At 42.4% G+C, this 16,306-nt stretch overlaps 1 pseudogene; it reads left to right on the top strand.

The window, feature by feature from the left end:
• The first annotated feature begins 9,983 nt into the window (after nucleotides 1–9,983).
• LOC117350939 lies at nucleotides 9,984–15,738 on the top strand (annotated as a pseudogene).
• Nucleotides 15,739–16,306: the final 568 nt, after the last annotated feature.

Here is a 16,306-nt window from a genome sequence, read left to right on the forward strand (position 1 = left end):
TTTCCTTTGACTGGGAGTATTCTGACACTGTGAACTGTATTTTGAATTGTTCTGTTTGGACTTTCTTTTGAGACTGGGAAAGCCAGATACCTTTTTGAACTGAGTTATAATAAAGCATAGTTCATACTTCAGTTACAGATGGTGTATGGCAGGGGTGTCAAAGTCCCTCCTCGAGGGCTGAAATCTAGTTGGGTTTTCAGGGTTTCCACAATGAATATGCATGACATCTATTTGCATGCACTGCTTTCATTGTATGCTAATAGATCTCATGCATATTCATTGGGGAAATCCTGAAAACCAGACTGGATTGCGGCCCTTGAGGAGGGACTTTGACACCCCTGGTGTATGGTGTCTTAATGGTTAAACACCAGTACTAGGTATCCTGAAACCAGTGTGACCCCTAGAGGCACATGCTAACCCCTGTCACGTGCCACGCAGACCAGCTGAGGCCGGAGGGTGGTTGTGACAAGATTCCATACAAACGTAAGGAAGCTCTTCTTCACCCAGAGAGTGGTAGAAAACTGGAATGCTCTTCCGGAGGCTGTTATAGGGGAAAAACACCCTCCAAGGATTCAAGACAAAGTTGGACTGAAAGGTCACTTGGACACACAAAGTCAGAGGCGTGAAGAAAGTACAAGAGGTTTATTACAGCATGCTGGACTCTAGTGCAGTTAACAGCCTGCCTACTAGAGTGTTAGAATCAGGAAATGCATGGACTTTTATGCCCTTTTCACTAAGCATACGCAAACTAATATATGCAAAAACTACAATTTTCATTTGTTACTTCTATAACTTTCTACAATTATTATTGGTCCTAAGCAAGCATTTATGATAGGTTCAGGGATACAACTTATAGTCCTATAGGAAACTAGCTCATTTCTCTGCTTATCTAAATCTTACAGTTCTAAATGTTACATATACAGGAGGGTAGGGTACATCATGGCTCAAACTCTTATCTATTTAGCTTACAATATGGTAAGGTATGGGACATATATTTTAGGCAGATGAGGTCAGTAGATTGTACACTGTTTTCAGCTATGTAGGCCAGAGCAATATTTTAAACAACAGTTAACCATTTCATGACCCTACAGGACAAGTTCCTGCTGAACCAAAACGTACGCAGGTAAGGCTAGACTCAGTTAAAGCACTGGTCTTTGACCTAAGGGCCGCCACGAGAATGGACTGCTGGGCACAATGGACCACTGGTCTGATCCAGCAGCGGCAATTCTTATGTTCTTTATACAAGAAGTATAAATGGCTGTCACATGATTCTGGTCTATCGACTGCAGCTCGTTTTGTGTGCATCAGTAAATATTAATATAATCCTGAAATATTCTATTAATCTATATGTTCATGTCTAGGAAAAAGAACTTGATGCAAAAAATATATATGCTTTTCAAACGTCAGTCATCCCCTAAGAAAGGAACAGATGTTACACCTAGGAAAAAAGGTGACTTTTTTTAAAATCTCATCGCTGCCAAATGTGAAAGTGATTCTGATAGCTAAAGAAATGTTCTGCTTTTACTATAATTACTGCAAATCAAAATAAGTTATAATTTCTTCAGATTTGCCTTGACCAAGATCTTTGGCTTCCAGTGATGCCATGGCAAGTGCTGCAGAATTTGATATTGCCTGCAGGATCAGAGAAAACCAGCAGTACTGTCCCCCTGTTTATTGGTTGCTTTGTTTTTCCATACCACATCCTTTGGGTATCATTAAGAAAGGTATCACGACCAGGACGAAGGAAGTCATCCTGCCACTTTATCGTGCAATGGTGCGCCCGCACCTGGAGTATTGTGTCCAGTACTGGTCGCCGTACCTCAAAAAGGACATGGCGGTACTTGAGAGAGTCCAGAGAAGAGCAACTAAGCTAATAAAGGGTATGGAGGACCTCTCATATACTGACAGACTGAAAAGGCTGGGGCTTTTCTCCCTGGAAAAGAGGAGACTTAGAGGAGACATGATAGAAACCTTCAAGATCATGAAGGGTGTAGAAAAAGTAGACAGGGACAGATTTTTCAAATTATGGGGAACTACAAGTACAAGGGGGCACTCAGAGAAATTAAAAGGGGAAAGGTTTAGAACAAACGCCAGGAAGTTCTTCTTCACCCAAAGGGTGGTGGATACATGGAACGCGCTACCAGAGGAAGTGATAAGCAGGAGCATGCTACAGAGCTTCAAAGAAGGATTGGACAGGTACCTGGAGGACAAAGGGATTGAGGGGTAAAGATAGGAGTAGAGATAGGTTATAGGGACAGGATTAGAGGTAAGTTACAAAATTAGTCTGGGACCACTGTTCAGGCAATAGGCCTGATGTGCCGCCGCGGGAGCAGACCGCTGGGCAGGATGGACCTCTGGTCTGTCTCAGCGGAGGCACCTTCTTATGTTCTTATGTTCTTTCCCATTACTGTCAGCCAACTCTACGATGCTACCTGTTCTTGCCCTTCACTTGCCACAAAACTTACACTTTTATGACCCTTCCCCTTCTGGACTCCCCATCCCTACCTCTTCCTTTTTCTTCTGATGAGTGGTCAAACTATCTTCGTTCTCTTCAATCCTATCCTCACAAAGTCCACTATACACACAATTGGATTCTCCAGAATACCAATTCCCAGATGTCCTTTACTACCTTTCTGTTCCTTGATCCTTGCACTACCTCCATAGGCACTATTTTACTAAGCCACGATAGAGGTTTCTGCTGCAGTCCAAAGTGATAAATGCTCCGATGTTTCGACACTCATGAATTCTATGAGCATCAGAAAACCATCAGAGCATTTAGCACTCTGAGCCGTGGTAAAAACCTCTAAGGCGGCTTAGTTAAAGGGTGGGATAGTTGCAGCTGCTGTACAGCTGTTTTGAAAGTGGGAGGAGTGATGAGGGGAGTATGGAGTTTGAAGTAAAAACATAAGAGCTACCATTCTGGGACGATACATTACATCAGTGTTCTTCAACCTTTTTACACCCGTGGACCGGCAGGAAAAAAAGAATTATTTTGTGGACCGGCAAATTACTAGGACTAAAATTTAAAAACCCCGTTTCCACCACATCTCTGTGAGCTCGGTCCCCACAAATCTTATGATCCCATCCACACAAGCCTCAGTTATGATTTTATATTGAATGTATTTTATTAAAGTATAAAAAGAAACAATATTCTGTACAATTGTCATTTTATAAATACAAATAATTCAGAGCAGGATCAACAAAACCCCTGTCTCTCCTCCCCTTCACATATATCCCCTCTACTATCAAGAAAACTGAACAAGCCAGATTATTACAGAATGCTACACAGAAATATCATGCTAACAGAATACTGCAGTCACACATGACAGGAATAGTTTTAGGGGAGTGCAACTAGGGCAACTGCCCCCTGGTCAGAGAGCGCCCTAAGCCAGCTGAAAGCTAAAGAAGCACTGCCTGGGTTTTGCAGTCCCCAGTTATGTCTAACACCAGCTCTAGCAGGATACATATTTCAAATCTGATATATTCTAATCACAAAATAGAAATAAAATTATTTTTTTCTACCTTTTGTCGTTTCTGGTTTCTGCTTTCAATCTTCTTTTCACTCTCTTCCTTCCAGTGCCTGCCCTCTCTGTCTCTTCAATCCAGCATCTGCCCCTTCCATGCACTGTCTGTCCTCTCCCCCTTCCATATGGTATCTGTCTTCTTTCTATGCCCCTCTCCCCTTTCCATCCAGCTTGTGCCCCCTCTCTCCTTTTTACATGATTCATTCCAGCTTCACTGCTCTCTTCATTTTGATCTCTCCTACACCAGATCTATCATCGTTGTCCCTCTCTGCTTATTTTTCTGCTGACCCCTTCCTATCATCAATCTCTTTACTTTCTCATGCCTGTGTCTCCCCTTCCCCTCCTCTAATCTCTCTGCCAGCTGTTTCCTTCCTTTTTTCCTTTTTTCCTTCTCCCTTCCCTCTTCCTCCTGTCCAGCAGTAACTCTCTTCCCTTCCTCCCCTCCCAGCAGCATCTCTCCTTCTCCCTCTCCAGTAGCAGCTGTTCCTTTTTTTCCCTTGCCCACAAGCTTCCCTCCAGGTCCAGTAGCAGCTTCCCAGACTCGTTTCCTTCCTCCCCTCCCAGCAGCATCTCTCCTTCTCCTTCCCTCCAGGTCCAGTAGCAGCTGTCCCTTTTTTTTCCCTTGCCCAGCAGCTTCCCAGATTCCTTTCCCTCCTCCCCTCCCAGCAGCATCTTTCCTTCTCCCTCTCCAGTAGCAGCTGTCCCTGTTTCCCCTTGCCCAGCAGCTTCCCAGACTCCAATAGTGGCTTTCTCCCCTCCCAGCAGCTCTCCTTACTGCCCAGCGCAGCGATTCAGGAAGGCAGTCTCGAGTCCTTTGTTGGGTCGCGCCGCCTCTGAGGAAAGAGGAAGTTGCATCATCAGAGGCAGCCGCGACTCAGCAAAAGCCCCGAGGCTGCCTTCATGAATCGCTGCGCTGGGAAGTAAAGGAGACCTGCAAATAGGAAAGACACTGTCGGAGGCTCCCCAAGATCTCTCCGGCCCAGCGCAGACTTCAGCTGTTGATCTTGCTGGCCCTGCGCGGACTGGCAGGAAATTGAAGGGAGTCAATCTTGCCGGCCCTGCGCAGACCGGCAAAAATTTCCTGCGGACTGCCACCGGTCCGCGGACCGGCGGTTGAAGAACTGTGCATTACATTAAAGGAAATTTGTAAACCACATAATGCCAACTGGAGTTTAAAGCAGTTAACAAAAGAAAGACTGAAAAATCATCAGGAATTCCATTAGATCCATATGTTTCTACTCGCAGCACAAATTTCATAAATAAATATGTTTGCAGCAATTTATGAAACACAGGAAAACTGAATTCTTGTCTTAGGGTGGAAGAGAATTCCATTTCCAATGCAATAGGTGAGACATTCTAGACCAGTGTTCTTCAACCTTTTTATACCTATGGACCAGCAGAAATAAAAGAATTATTTTGTGGGCCGGCACTGTTCCACGGACTGGTGGTTGAAAAGCACTGGACTAAGTCGTGGACCAGAACCCGCCCCCATAATAGTACTAATTGTAACATTATTTTTTCCATTCATTTTTCATATATACACACAATATAATCTTATAAACAATACATAACGCTTAACCACAAAATTAAACTACACAAAGCAGACTGTATGCTTCTCAACATTCATTCCTACCAGAACACAGATAACTCCTATGCAAATACGGGACCAAAAACTAAAAGTACTAATATATACAAACGAAACCCTAAGATTCAAGACTCTGCATGCAGTACAACCCCAGAGAAAAAGAAATACATTTATTTCTTCCTGAACAGTGAAAAATATGAAAATTCTCAAAATTGACACAATTCAATCAATAAAGTCATACCCTCTACCTTTGTTGTCTCCCTCCATGTGACATCCCTTCATCACGGCAGTTGGGTGAGGCTGGGTGTCCTGCCCTCTCTTGTTTTGTTTTTTTTGTTTTTTTTTGAGATATAGCAACCAGAATTGCAGACGGTTTTTGAGGTGTAGCTGCCCCATGAAGCGATACAAGGACATTAAAACATGCTTATCTTTAATTTCTGTAATGGGCTCTTTTGGCCTGAACAAGAATCTTACAGTAATACCTCTTTGTTTATGTCACATCTAGAAAAATACCTCAGAACATCCATTGGGTTTACATAAAAAGAAACAGAACCTGAGCTTCTTTTGATAAGTATAAATTTAATGCTTTGTAAAACCAAGAACAACTTCTAACTAGTGCTAGACTTTTGAAACACAAGAAACATACCAGCGCTGCCACCTGGCTGTTTTATGCTGCCCCTGGCTGGTTCCCTCTTCCTCACTGCCGGTCCTTGGCCGAAACGTGCCTTGGGCCTGAGATCAGTTCACAAAGCGATGTGCGGCAGCTTCTCACGCTTCCTGTGCATCATCCGGAAGCCTTCCCTCTGACGTTGAAATGTTGGAGAGAAGGCTGCCGGTTCCGTGAACCGGCAGGAAATTTCTGCGGCCTGGCACCTAGCTGCAGACTGGCGGTTGAAGAACACTGTGCTGACCATAGGATTGTTTTCCCTTTATCTGCATGGACCGCAGAAGAGAACCATTCCATGTTTTCCGCTCTGCCTCCAGCATACTTCACAGGCTAGCTGAGCTCCTCTCATCAGTCTTTCTCTTCTGCTTGCATGGCTACAGGTGTTAAGAGTTCTGCTCTCGCACATTTATTATTTTTAATTTGAAGTTTTGTTCCCTTTCGCAGTTCTTTCGCATTTCAAGCACTTTTATAAGCTGCCTGCTTGGAATTCTCAGACTTCAGTCTGTAGCCGACAGGCCGATCCCTTCGGGGTTACTGTTAGTTGGTCTACTAGTCTTCTTTGGAGCTCAGGGCCATCCCTGACCTGGTCTCGCTCCCTGTTAAGCAGGGCATTAGCTGCAGACCATTTAGCATGCTTAGGGGGCTCAGGAGTGGTAGATTCAAGAGCAATGTTAGGAAATTCTACTTTACGGAGAGGGTGGTGGATGCCTGGAATGCGCTCCCGAGAAAGGTGGTGAAGAAAACAGTGACTGAGTTCAAAGAAGTGTAGGATGAACACAGGATCTAGAATCAGAAATAATATTAAATATTGAACTAAGGTCAGTCTATGTCTATGTCTGTATATGGCCATTTAGGGGAGAATGGGCTGGAGAGGGCTTCAATGGCTGGGAGGGTGTAGATGGGCTGGAGTAGGTTTTGATGGGGATTTCGGCAGTTAGAACCCAAGCACAGTACCAGGTAGAGTTTTGGATTCTTGCCCAGAAATAGCTAAGAAGAAAAAAATTTAAATTGAATCAGGTTGGGCAGAATGGATGGACCATTCGGGTTTTTATCTGCCGTCATCTACTATGTTACTATGTTATAGTTGGCTCCACTGAGCAGATGTGGTTGAAACCCTTAGCTCAGGGTTCATGGTAAGTATTTTACTCCTTGAAAATACATTACACATCTTCCCAGGCTCTTACCCTCCCCCTTTTGTACCTAATCATCTCCTGCTCTCAAATTAGTGAAGTGGCTCAGGGCCCCAGGGCTAGGGTTATCAGATGTATGGATTTCTCCAGACATGTCTTCCTTTTGAGGACATGTCCGGAAGTCTGGGTGGCTTTTCAAATCCCGGCACTTTGACCGGGTTTTGAAAAGCCTCCTCTCAATCACGTTGGGAGGACGGAAATCTGTGCATGCACGGATGCCACGCGATGACGTTGCATGGCATCCATGCATGCGTGGATTGCCTCCTGCCCGACCAAAGCAGGCTGCAGGGGGCAGAGCTGGGTGCGCCTAGAGGCGGGTCTAAGGTATCTGGATTTTACAATCGTATAATCTGGCAACCCTACCCAGGGCTATCAGTAAAAAGCAATGGTAGAAGCAGGGTCACTTCATCTCTGAGTGTGGGAGTAGAGAATGACACGGTGACAAAATTCATCACCGTTCCCGTCCCCGCGGATAACCGCGGGAAACCATCTTCATGTCATTCTTTAAGGAGAGAGGGAAGAATCAGAGTATGAATGGCCACAACCACTAACCCACAAGCTTTGCTTTGAAGAATGCTGGTGTAGAAGGACTGAGGTTGAAATAGACACTAGAAAATGACATGGGATTATTTCCCGCGGTTATCCGTGGGAGTACTGATAGGAAAGGGGAGGGGATAACATTTGGGGGAGCTGGAAGGAGTAGGGTAAGATTGCAGGAAGTAGCAACAGGGCACAGAGACAGAGGGAAGGCATGCAGTAGTCTCCCCATTCTGTTCACCATCTCTGGGGCTTCAGGCATGGGATGGGGCTTGATCGTGTCATTGTTCTTCTTGCTTCTGTTCTGCAGCCCAGCAATACCGAGGAGCCACCATCCACTGCTGAGGAGGAACCACCCATCACCGAGGACTGGAAATCAAATGAGTCGCAGGATTCTGAAGCAGAGGTTGGTGCTAATCTATGATAACTCTGGGAATGCAGGTTCCAAAGGGACCTTTTTTGTTCTAAGCAAGTTCCTTTAAGAGGTTCCTCTCCCCCCAGTTCAGGGAAAATTAGTTTTGTGCCCGTAGTTCCTCACAAGCAGAGGAGGGGGGGGGGGGCCTGCAAGCCACACATGAGATTCATAATTGGTCTCCCCTTTTTCATGTCCGAAGGCATTGCTTCCCATTATGCCAACTCCTGGGAGCAGTGCGGGAGGTTTTCCGATAGAAGAAGGGTCACACCTCTGCAGGAAGGACCTGCTGGGGAGCCCTGAAAAGCAGGATGGTCCAGAGGATCAAGATGTGAAGGATCCTCGGACAGAAGGTACATGTCACTTGCCTGGCTCCAGCGGTCAATGAAACATAAAGGTGCTGTTAAGCAGATATCTTACTTATTTAATTTGATCCAGATTTTCAGCAGTGTGCTCTGCACTGTTGAAGCTCTACTGATCAAGTCAAACAGATCAGATATTCATTTATATCCGCTCAGATGGATAACTTTTTTACATGGCTCCAGAATGCTCCTAGAATTGCCTCCACTGAAATGCACAATTTTTGGCCAGTGAACAACTTACATTGCTAAAAATTAAGCGATCCCTGGGCTAGCATTTTTGTTCCATAGCCCTTGTGGAGTCACACCTTCTGCTGACAGCATAGAGAATGACATGACCCCGCAGGAACTCAATTTCTCTGTCCCATTCCCGTGAGTTTTGTCACTGTTCTTATCCCTTTCCTGTAAGCTCTTCTGCACAAGCCTCGGACACTTATGATTTTAAAGTGCTTGAGGCTTGTGCAGATGAGGACAGAGCTTGCAGGAATGGGGCAGGGGCAGGAAAAGAACTCACCAGTACAGGAAAATGAGTTCCACGGAGAAGGGGAAAAATTTGTCCCTATGTCATTCTCTATTCAGCACTGAACTTTGTGACTATTCCCAGCTTTCCTTGAAATGTTGGACTTCTGTCAGTATTTAAAAAAACTGGCAGTGTGTAAAGCAGTGCATTAATCTACATACCAAGGTCTTTAAAGAGGGTTTAAAGAGCTCAAGAAGAGACTCGATAGTTAATTTTACTCACATTAGCAAACTGATGTGGTTTTTGGCTTTTTTTTTTCCTCCAGACACGGCGATGAGGAAAAATGATATTCAATGGATTAATGGTATTGTATGTTGTGCTAGAATTTGTCTGGCATTTCTTCTCCCCTCTTCTACTTTCAATTTTGCTCCTTGTTTTCCTTTCTATCTGTTCTTGTTTTCCTGTCTGTAAATCTTCTGTAATCTTCCACTTGCTGTGAGGAAGTGACGGCTGGCAGTGTAGAATCTGAATAGGACCAGAGAAAAACACCCTGGGATGGCGGTAGAAGCTGGGGGACTGAAGGAGATCACGGAAGGAGGGGGGAGTAAGTTAGAGGATGCAGTGGGAGGATGAGATCAAAGAAGATTGAAGAGTAAGTCAGAGGCTCATTCAGGGACAGGGTGAGGGGAGCTCGCTTGTTGCCTGTAATCTTTCTGTGATTGCTCAGCACTGAGTGATGTGTTAGTAAATTCCTCTCTTCAATTGTATTTGCAAATGTGTGTGCCTGATGAGGGCGGTGGATCAGTAGTTCATTTTGTTGGAAATTAGTTTTTTCATGTCACGTGAAGCCTACAAATATGGTGTGTAAGAACCTGAATTCTTCAATTTTTGGTTCCCTTAATGCATGAGATTGGCTTGTGAGGTTTACATTCTGGTTGTAGGCCAGGAACAATTGGGGCTGGCAGACTGCAGAATCTTCTGAGAATAAAATTTGGGGTTAAGTGAAGCATTAGAGAGAGGGAAGGTGTGTATCGGAGACCTATAGATGACTAGTCCAACTATTACAGACCAGTAACCAAACATCTTGAGCACTCTGGGCGTAGAGAGTTGCATGGGGACAGAAATTTACCCGTGTCCATGAAATCTAACCCATACCCACCTTTACTTGCTAAGATCCATTCCATCCCCACCTGTACTCACAGGAGTTCATACTATTATCTACTTGCTCACAGCCCTCTATTTCTCCAACCCCAACAGCCTCCTGTGTTTTTTTTGGATAGTGTTCCAAGCCTCAGTCAAGTGTTTCTGTTGTCTTTCTGGACATTCCAAACCTTAGTCTGATGCTCCAACTTACTCGGTGCATTCTAGGCATCATTCTGGAGTCGCTTGAGATTTTTGACTACACTCCCACGGGAATCCCATGACAACTACTTCCATACCCATGGGAATCCCCATTCCCATGCAGCTCTCTGTCTGGAAGGCCTTTGCTCATACGCACACATGTTCTCTCTTGTAAATATTGGAATTGAGGTGCTGTCCTAGTCTGTTAAGTATACTCAATCCTGGCTCCCACAGTTCTTTGATATTCAGCCAGAAAAATTTACATTCTCCCTCGCTTTCTCTTTTCAGGAATGGAGTGACTGTGAATGTGGAAGGAGCCACACACAACCAAGTGGTGGATCTGATCCGAGCTGGGGAGAAGGAGTTAATTCTGACTGTTAAAAGTTCACCAGTTGAAGCTGATAACCTTGATCCCAGTGATGACTCCTCAGGACAGTCCTTCTACACAGAAAAGCAAACTGTCCCTATCTCTGTCCCTACCTACAAACATGTAGAGCAGAACTCGGAGAAATTTGTGGTTGGTATTTGCCCAGAGGTTTTTTAGGGGGGAGGGGGGAATTAGTTGCTTGTAAGACACTCATACTCCCCCCCCCCTTATTTTTTTCTTTTTATTGTTAATGTACAGGCGTTTAGAAATTACCTGTACATTACCTATGGGGTAATGGCTCTTTTCAGCATCATGTATCCCTCCTGCTGGACCATGCTTGCCTTCCCTAGCCTTAATCTAGAACTTGCAGCTTTAGTGAGAAGCATCCAGCACTTCCTTTGGAGTTATGAGAAGGAAGCTGTTCTCTTGCACACTCTGCTTTACACACAAGTTGAAGGAGAATTTTAAAGAAGTTGCTGCTTGCTAGAGAGTGGTGTAACTTCAAGAAAATTCTTATAGCTGGTCACTGCCCAGTCTCTCTTAAAGTAGCCAATTTTGTGCATATCTGATTACTTATTCTCTATTGTCCAAATCCATGTTCCTTATATATCTGAGCACTTTTAGTGGTTTGCCAGTCAGTGGATGTTTGTTTATCTCTGGTTAGGTGTCCAGTGTTTACGTGGCTGGCAGACAGCTCTGCTCCAAGCGCTACCGGGAGTTTGCCATCTTGCATCAGAACCTAAAGCACGAATTTGCCAACTTCACATTCCCTTGTCTGCCAGAAAAATGGCCCTTTTTCCTGTCGGAGCAGCAGCTGGACATTTGGTCTGTCCATGTATGGCAATTCTTATGTTCTTATGAGCTGCGGTATTCTAAATTTGTTGTAATCTTCTTATATTACCAGCACTGAATTGCAATAGTCCAGTTGTGATAATACAATTGACTTAACAAGTACTGTGAAATGATGTTGATTGAAAAGTGGTCTAACTGATTTAAGGCAGTGTAGACTGAAAATATTTTTAAAGTAAATTATTTATCTGTTAATGGCTTTGCGCTTGGCCAAGGCTCTCCCTTATATTATTGGTATGTACCAAACGGTTTCGTTGCTCATTGACATTCATCAAATAACACCAGACAGGCCTTTCACATGTTAAATCTAACAAAAACTATGAAAGATCCGGCCTTTTCCGTATCCTTGGATGTAGAGAAGGCCTTTAATCGTGTGGAATAGACCTTCATGTTTCAGACAATTGATTGCTTTGGTATTGGTTCTGGATTTATACAAATGATTCAAACCTTGTATAGGTCCCCTTTATGCAAGATTATACATCAATCATAATGTTTCTGACTTAGAAGGGGAGTTAGACAAGGGTGTCCGTTATCTCCTTTGCTTTTTGACATTGTATTGGAACCCTTGTTATTGGCTATTCAGCAGGCAGAGGAGATACAGGGTATTCCTTATACTGGTCGGGAATATAAGGTCTCTGCTTATGCGGATGACATTTGCTTCATTTGAGGAATCCTGAAACCACCATTTCGCATTTATTAGATCTGATTGATAGATTTGGAAAATTCTCTGGTTACAAAATAAACTGGAACAAATCAGAGGTTCTTCCACTAAATGTATATTGTACAAAAGGATTATTTGATACATTCCCTTTTCTCTGGAAGGAAAAGGGTATAAAATATTTAGGATTATGGATAAAAAGTACAATAGAAGAAACTATGAAAATAAATGAAAAATCTTTATTGCTGAAGGTCACAGAAATGTGTGAGCATTGGAACCCATTACAGCTGTCTTGGTGGGGGAGAGTCCAAACAGTTAAGATGATGATTCTGCCTGTAGTTTGTTACCAAAGGGGAATGTTACCATTGTTTTTTCAGGGGTCCTTTTATAAGAAATTAAATAGTATTCTCACAAAATTTATTTGGCTGGGGAAAGCAGCAAGAATTGCCATGGTATCTCTTCAAAAACCAATTGCGGAGGTGGGGTAAATTTTCCCAACTTTTATAGGTACCATCAAGCCTATATTTTGCATCGGGGTATGTACTGGATCCTCCCTGAACTCATGGAAAAACTCCCAGACTGGTTATGGTTGGCATGGCAACTCATGTCACCATTGAGATTGAGTCATGTGTTGAGTATAAAGATGCTTGGATAATAGAATCCTAGTAGATACATTGAAAACCTTAAAATATGTGAATAATTTAACACCTATTTCGGTTCATAAATCAACTCATCAGACCATATGGCTGAACTCCAAGATTCAAATTGGCGGATTTAAGGTCATCTGGAAGTATTGGATGCAGGCGGGTATATGTACTTTGGATGACATTTCAGATGGTAAGCTGCTTGATTTTTCACAATTGCAAAACAAATTTGGTCTTAATAAATCACAAAATTTATAGATGGTTGCAGTTGAAGCAGGCCATTCAGGTTGGATTCCCTGAATGGAAAAATTTCAGTAATCAGTATAGTTTGCCGCTCTTATGCTTTCAGGTGGTCTTCCTGGGACATTAGGCCACTCAGTGGTATAAATTAATATCTGAATTTTTAAATAAGAAACCAAAAACTGGTCTTCGGGACATTTGGAACATTGAGATCAAGCATCAAATTACTGCATCTCAATAGCCACGCATTTGGGCTTGGATGATGAGATGTACAGTGTCTGTATCTATGAGACAAACTTGTTTTTTTCTGTTACATAGAGCATTTTGGTCCCCGGTTCGTTTACAGAAGTTAAATAGCTCTAAATCTAATAGATGCTAGCACTGTCATCTTGAATCTGGGACATTGGATCTTTTGTCCATTAATTCTTGCTTTTTGGAAATCAATATGAGGTCAAATAAATAATTTGTTAGAAAATCCAGTGGCATTATCCTATGACACCGTATTGTTTGGCATGTCAATGAGGGCTAAAAGCCAAATATCCTCTAATAACAATAGGCTTCTACTCGTGACAGGGGTTGCCATACAACAAATTACGAATAACTGGAAAAATTGGAAGAGGCTGAATTACAGCTTTTGGTGGAACTCTTTGTGTCACATATTCAAAATGGAAAGGATAATTGTTATGCAGCAGGGAAATTAAAAAAAAATTCATGTTATTTGGGAGCCATTAACAAGATACTATAAAGATTGAAATTACTGTATAGAATAAATATTATGTTTTCCCTTTGGTTCATACACGTCCAAGGTGGGGTGGGGAGTTGGGAATATGTTATGATTTCTTTTGCTTATGAATAACTGTTGGATATAAGGGAGGGGGGTTATTTGATACAAGTTAAAATTTGATGCTATATTAAGTGTTATTAAAGTATAAATGATCGTATTATATATTACACTTATTGTGAGCTTTAAAAATGAATAAAGATTGATTAAAATAAGATTTGAATCCAGGATTATGCCTAATTCTATAGTAAATTTTTCAATAAACAATGGTTTTCCAGTATTCTGAAAGATTCTTTCTGGTAGTTCTGGGTGTTCTGATCCAATCCATAATTTGGTTGTAGTAGAGAATTCAGGACCCATTTTCAGCCCCCAGTTCCAGCTCCAGGACCTTTCTCCACCTACCCCCCTTTTCAGCTCCCTGTTCTAGCTCCAGCCCCCTTCTCCCACAGCGGCCAAGGAGAGAGACAGAAAGATTTTCTTCTTTTCCTACCCCCATCCTTTTTTTTTTTAGGCATTAGGAAAGTGGGCCCTACGCATCCAAAGGATCCTCCTGTAAAGGACATGGATGTAGTTGCAAAAACGTTTCTATTGGACAAGCTGCTGGAAATCAACAAGCTCCACAATAAGTTAACTGAAGCTACAAATGTGAATTCTGAGAAAGGTGAGCATGGATCTAGGGAGGATGGCATCTTTTATGGTAAATTACATATATGTTTGTCTCCTGAAATACCTTTCTGTATCTTCCTTCAGAGGAGCCACAGGCGGGGACATGGGGTGTTAGAAGATTTACGATTGTGCCAGTTTCTGCAACACAGAATATGGATCTGCAACATGGTAGGGTTTTTTTTGTTTTATTTTTTTAATGCAGGTTGTGATGTACTTAAGGATAAAGATATGGGTTACATGTGAACTTTGACATACATTGAGTGAACACTCGAGAGATGATCTTGCAACAACAAATGGGTTCAGATCATGACTTGCAGTCTTCTGCTTCCTATGTTAGTCTGCCATCAGTTAAAAAGGCTCCAAAGAAGAGAAGAATTTCATTAGGCTCTCTCTTCTGAAGGAAAAAGGACACAAAATGCAAATCAAAGGAGTTAAATGGAGGATTGGAGGGAATTGCAAGTATTGAAAGCATATATTCAGAGTTATGCGCACACAAGAACTCTGCCTTCTCCACATGTACCTCTTCTGATAATAGAGTTACTTCTAATAGTAAAAGTGGAGACTCCTTGGAATGTCCATTGTGCCTTCTGCGGCACTCAAAGAACAGGTTCCCAGAAATAATGACTTGTCACCACAGATTTTGTGCGGGTTGCTTACGTCAGTAACTACGAATAGAAATTTCTGAGAGCAGAGTTAATCAGTTGTCCTGAGTGCTCAGAACGTTTTAATCCTCATAATATACATTCGAAACTTAATGATGACATACTGATGGAAAAATATGAAGAATTTATACTTAGGCGATTGCTTGTGGCAGAGCCTGATTATAGGTGGTGCCCTGCTCCTGACTGTGGGTATGCTGTGATAACATTTGGATGTGCTAGCTGTCCTAAACTAACTTGAAGCCGTGAAGGATGTGGCACAGAGTTTTATCATTGTAAGCAAATTTGGCATCCCAACTAGACTTGTGATGCAGCTTGGCAAGAGAGAGCACAGAGTTTGCGCCTACGAACGATTCACTCTTCATCTATTAGCTACAGTCAAGAGTCTGGAGCATCAGGTGATGATATCAAGCTATGCCCATGATGTGCTGCCTACATAATAAAGATGAATGATGGAAGTTGTAATCGCATGACTTGTGCTATCTTTGGTTGTGAATTTTGTTGGTTTTGTAGGAAAGAAATCTCTGATTTGCATTATTTAAACACATCTGGTTGTACATTTGGGAGCAAAAAGCCATGGAGCCAGAAGAAGAAAATATTATGGCAGCTTGGAACACTAGTTGGTGCACCTGTGGGAATTACCTTAATTGCTGGAATTGGAATCCGATCCTGGATTATAGCCCCAAGCAAGGTTCCAATCATTCTCATTGTCATTCGGATCTACAATGTCTGCTCTTGCACGACTTACAGTGGCTGAAACTTTTGCCTGACCCTTCCTCTGGCGTATTGCAGCTTCTAATACGTACACTCTGAATGGAGGGAACAAGCACACTTCTAAACTGTCAGTTGTCGAGAATGAGGTGGAGAACGTTTTTTTATCCAATCAAAAGGCTTCTAATGTTCTCGGGGTCATCTATCTGTTGCAGTTGGAAGCCTGAATTAACTGTTAGTTATTATTATTATTATTATTCAATTCAAATAAAAATACATATCCATTAAATCTAAGTTGTCCTTGTTTATACATTCACTTAAATGAAACATAAAAAATCAGATTCTGTTTAGACACATTTAGACATATCCTCCGATGCCACCCCACAACTCACAGGACAATTAATTCAGTTCATTGGTGTTTCCTGCTGATCTAGAAACTATTTTAGCTTTTCAAGATTTTCAAATTGAAAACTTTTACCTTTTGTATGTGATCCACATTACATCAGGATAATAGAGGCCATATCTTGCACCATTCTCCTGTAATTTTGAACTCATTGTCAAAAATTGTCTGCGTTTATTTGCTGTTTCCCTTGCAAAATCCAGAACAAAAAGGATCTTTGAGTCTTTAAGTTAGGTTTCTATTTTCCTTTGCAACT

Source organism: Geotrypetes seraphini, chromosome 16 (genome assembly GCF_902459505.1).
Source record: "Geotrypetes seraphini chromosome 16, aGeoSer1.1, whole genome shotgun sequence".
In the NCBI taxonomy this organism is placed as follows: domain Eukaryota; kingdom Metazoa; phylum Chordata; class Amphibia; order Gymnophiona; family Dermophiidae; genus Geotrypetes; species Geotrypetes seraphini.